The sequence below is a fragment of the Aegilops tauschii genome, chromosome 4, assembly GCF_002575655.3.
Source record: "Aegilops tauschii subsp. strangulata cultivar AL8/78 chromosome 4, Aet v6.0, whole genome shotgun sequence".
Classification (NCBI taxonomy): Eukaryota; Viridiplantae; Streptophyta; class Magnoliopsida; order Poales; family Poaceae; genus Aegilops; species Aegilops tauschii.
Window position 1 is genome coordinate 5,636,148 of NC_053038.3, and position 5,189 is coordinate 5,641,336.

The 5,189-nt window shown below is 41.3% G+C and overlaps 1 long non-coding RNA gene across 1 annotated transcript; it reads left to right on the forward strand.

The window, feature by feature from the left end:
• Nucleotides 1-1,859: 1,859 nt before the first annotated feature.
• Nucleotides 1,860-4,072, forward strand: LOC120962362 (uncharacterized). Its single transcript, XR_005753134.2, has 2 exons — nucleotides 1,860-2,062; nucleotides 3,653-4,072. It is a non-coding gene; the product is annotated as an uncharacterized lncRNA (long non-coding RNA).
• The last annotated feature ends 1,117 nt before the right edge of the window (nucleotides 4,073-5,189 follow it).

Sequence of the window (5,189 nt, forward strand, 5' to 3'; positions counted from 1 at the left end):
GCTGACATTTGGTGGTTTAAATCTAATGCGACAACCAGCAGTAGATGAAATGGAGAAAGAAAGAAAGAAAGAAAGAACTGGCAATGATAGCTAGTAGCAAAAGGAATAACGAAAAGGAGCATCATCGTTTTGATTTATGTGGCCAACAACAACAAAACTTGGTTTCGGACCCACCCAAGACCTGTTTGATAAACTGAAATCAAATCTCTAATATGTCCAGTTACAACCAATGAAAGGAAAATAGTACTACTTATAATTAACGGGCCTGATTATGTGATTAACAATAGATTAGATTAGTTAGGGGATTTTAAATTATAGTTAGTCCAAGTCTGCATGGAATGGAGGCGTTATTTCAGGAAGTCCCACGCTGCCACTTATTACGAGGAAACATAACAGAAGTCTTCCACTTTCCAAGGCACATCTTTAATGCTCTCCCAAAGCAACGCGCCACCTCCTTCTGCTCCTCCATTAATCCCTCCCTCCCTCTCGTTCGTCCCGCGTGTGTTGTGTTTCAACCCATTGGCTCTCGCTCTCCTCACGCGGATCGGCCTCCCATCCGACGCATCCCCGCGTTCGTCGCACCACTCATCCCCATGTTGCGTGCCATCCTCTCTCTTTCTCTCTATAAATTTCCTTGCTCTCCATCCAATCCCTCCCCCTTGGCTCCTCTTTTCTCCTCAATCCAACACCAAGTACAACCGATCCTCTCCTCAATCCAAGGTGGAACACCCCCCCCCCCCCCCCCCCCCCCCCACCCGTGGAGAGATAACTGATTCAATATAATCCCCACTAATCTTCGATTCATCCATGGAGACATCTGATTTTCAATTTGGGAGGGGCAAGCAGCCCCTTCTCCCTTTAGACTACTAGCTAGAGAGGTAGATACTAATTCTTAACAATTTATTAATGTTTGTTTGTCTTTGTCTAGTTGTTTTCCTTCTCTGAATGTCTCTGTGTAAAATCCTACACCTAATCTAGATATCTTATAACATGTCAAAATTAACTAATACTCCCTCCGTTCCATAATATAAGACGTTTTTGCAAGCTAAAACAAGTACAAGATACAATCCTGACTAGTAGTTTTAGTAGGCATTTCTTTGGTTATCTTTTAAGTGTCGCCCCTTTGGCAAGCATATATATATAGTGATCTTTACTTTCTTAGATGACCAAGGATCCATTCTATCTTTGGCAAACATTGTTTTCTCTTTGTTCTCTCTCTCATCATCGCTTGTACATGCCTATGAAATCTAGCTACATGTGTAGGCAAGGATTGTTGAATAGCAGCATGCTATGTTTTCGCACGCGTATTCATATAGTCATAAGAAAATACCTCTCTCCAAGTATGTTCTCTTGTCAGGACAGCTTGTATACAACCCATTGTCGCGGGAGCATTTCCAAAAATCGGTATGCTAAAAACATAGATATTAGGTTAATAATATGAATAATTGTGATGATTAATTATTGTCAGATGGTAGGTCACACTGAGGGCAGAGGGAAGAGGATGAGACCAAGCAAATATGTGTGGGTGCACAAATTGGTGGTGTGGTGTGTTTCATTCACCTTGGTCTTCATCGAAATTGTAGAAAAATAATTGTATGCCACAATTAGGCAGGATGTAGTAAAAGAACTCGAAGAAGAGGACTATTTACATGGACAAAAGATTGACTAGCTAGCTATGGGTCTTGGGTCTGCACAAGTGGTCTGATCACTATATCAAGTACTGCATATATACCTACATGGGAACTGAAGCTCCATTTGTAGTTGTATTTACATGGCTAGAAGTCTGCGTTAATGGTCTGAAATAATTTATTTGCCATGTTTTTGTCCTACATGGGAACTTTAACTCCATTTGCCTTTTTATTTTTTATTTTGGAAGAATTTTGTGTTTATTGATTCAATCGGTATATTGACACCCTTGTTGCTTGTTGATACTTGTGATGGCAAGATGCTCGCCAGCAGGAGCCAGTGCTAGGTGAAAGACGCTAGGCTTTGAAAGATGCAAGAGCAGGTGCCCAGAGTGGGCGGAAGCACTCCTTGAGGACAAACTCTGATGCCGATAAAGGTGCAAAACATGACTTTTCTTGCATTCTACTATTGCCTTCATAGTCTACCCCTACCTTGTCGAAAAAACCCGATTCTACTCAAACCAGAATATTTGAAGCTCACTGCCGCTAAACAAGATAACACACAACCCCATCCTTTGTTGCTTATGTACACCCATCCAATCCGTTCCCGGCTCGGATCCATGAAAAGTTGTTGCACCATGTGGCAAAACTGGTGTTTTAATGCATCTCAGCATCTGCAACACACTTGCTTGTACTGACCACTGAAACCTTGAACAACCACCATCTAAGGTTCAACTAAGGAGCGCTGGTACAACGACACCACCTCCATACTTAGATTAATTATATATGGTCAGGCTTTTTGTTTGTCTGTGCACACAAATACTTGTGGAATTATTGTGACACCACAATAGATGAGTTCAAATTGGGATAAAAGCACTCTCACGAGGAGGGCAAAGTTTCCTGCTAGGGGCAGCAGCACAATCCTCAAAATGCATCATATACACCTTGCCTCAAATTAACTGAATGCAGTGAACAGCGAGACCGTGGACAAATAATTCAGCAATCCATGCTAATGATCCAAGAAAGTCTTCATACTAAGTTGTCAATGTGCATTTTCCTAATGCATCAATTAACTGAAATAGTGAAGATCATGTAGAACTATGAACTAATAATTTTAGTAAACCTTGCTAATGAACCAAGAATTTTTTTATACTAAGTTGTTAATTTGCATGCCCGTAAGACTTCAATTAATTGAATCGAGGGAACATTATGTTGCGCTCTAAACTACTGAGTAAGAAAGACATGCTAATGACACAAGAAAGCTATCATACTAAGCTTCTGATGTGCATACTCGTAATGGGTCAATTATCTGAATCGAGTGACCATCATGCTGCACTTGAAACTAGTATAATTCAGCAAGCCATGCTAATGATCGAAGAATTTTTTTTATACAAATTTGTTAATATGAACTAGTATAATTCAGGCGATGAATTAATTTTGGTCGATCTGCAGTATGGTAGTAATTCAGAGCAAGATGATGTTTGGTTTGATGGCTCAGCTCGGGCAAGAAAGTGGTGCTTAGTCTGAGAGTCTTGTGCTGGATGGAGCATCAACATTTCTGTCTTTCTTTGTTTTGTGCAAAACAGGACATTCAGAAATCACCAAAGATTGTTGTAATTGCATGTTTCTATGTGAAATACAAAATACTTGAAGACATTTGATTCTTCCTGACGCGTTATGTTGCCGAAATTTCTAATGAAAATTCCCACGACTTGTCAATTTTTTGGCCTTGTTTGTAAGAAATTAAAAACTTCAGGGTGTCAACTGCAAAATATTAGGGTCTTGTTTGTAAGAAAATGAAAACTCAAGGGTGTTAGCTGCAAAATGTCAGGGTCTTGGCAGAAAACTCTAGACGAACAGTAGACTATTTTATGATGCCTCAATTTGCTAGATCTTTTTCCAGTCACCCAAGCAATTGACATTGATCACAACATGCTATGTTTTCACACGGATGTTTAGATATTCTAAGAGCATGTTCTCTACTCAGAACAATTGGTACACAACGATTAATTATGCTGATATGGCAGGTTAAACCGAGGGCAGAGGGAGACGATGAGACCAAGAAAATAGCAAAATCGGTCCAAACAATGCACAAACAGTAAACAAATCGGGTCCCATGCGAAAGAGATGGAGCGAACGTTCGTTCTTTAACAAGTCCAAGGATTTCGTATGGCAAGCACTGTGTCCCATGCCGGATTTCGTATTGGGCGGCAGCCGGAGCGGCGCCACGCGACGTTCACACCACGGGGATGGACGCGGCGTCCGTCGGATACATCCATATTTGTGCTTATTTATATATATAATATTATTGTCACATGTTCATCTGATGAGACAATAACAGGATTATTAAAGAACTTGAGTGTTGAGTTTGATGTAGATGCTCTTAGGGCATGTACAATGGTGGCATATGAATACATATGCTCCATGACAAAAAATAATTTGAGCCATCTATATTGTTTTTTTCTCTTCAATGCAAGCTACCGCTAGTGGGCCTCATTAAAGAATAAAAAATAAAGACTCCCACTACACATGCATCTCTACTCTCCACTTGAACCTTTCCAGCTTTATGCATCGGACCACACTTTTTCTGCCCAAACACCCGCCTTCTGCAGAGCATCCCGCTGCTCCATCTGAACCTACTTTTCCTGACATCCGGTCCTACGTGGTTTACGAGGCATCACCATGGGGCTATGGATTGGCCATGCCCTTAGGCCTCCCCCCCACTACAATAGCTCCCATGGCAGTCCCCACCACATCTCTCATGCCCACCCTCACAACGGAGGCCATAATGCGTTGGGCAAGGAGCGGCGCGACGGGTTGTGCTGAAACTGGCATGTGGCGAAGACAACACACACAATGAGCTACGTCCATTGACAAAAAATGCTAGGACTGGCGACCTCCACTGCTGGAAATGACAACGAAAAATGCTACTCTGGTAGCAACACAGTGGCTGAGTCAGTTTAGTCTTGTATCTGTGTCCATATTCTCGGTTAACAATTTACTTAGTAACGTGTGATTTGTTTTACAGATAATGCGCCGGCGCCATCCCCGCTGCCTGAGCACCATGGCGGTGCCACATTGGTCGTCTCTCTTGTGCTTGGTTATATATTCATTTTTGGTCTTTATCTGTCATCGGCTTACGTAACATCCCCACAATCTATCTTTTAATTTGTGTCATTCACTTGCGATTTTTGGTGGCACCGAAACTATTTATTCTTTGTGTGGCAGTGAAATAATGGTGAAGATTTTCAAAGCTAATAATTTAGGGGAGTAAAAGTATATGATATGTACCTCTACACGCACGACATCTGCATCATTTGGATGCTCTACGACATTTTGTCTTGCTATGTACTCATGTGGCCCTATCAGGCAGATGGTACTAATCATCGCCTTCCTTCCATATTTTATTTATCCCCTAATTGGTGTGTAGTACGTTTCTTATAAGTATAATACTAATTTTCTCATCCCGGCCAAATGACGGCGTGGAAGTGCAAAGAACACTCAGCTCATGTCCGTCTATTTGAGGTAATTTATTTTTAACTCTGTTTGCTTGTAAATTATATT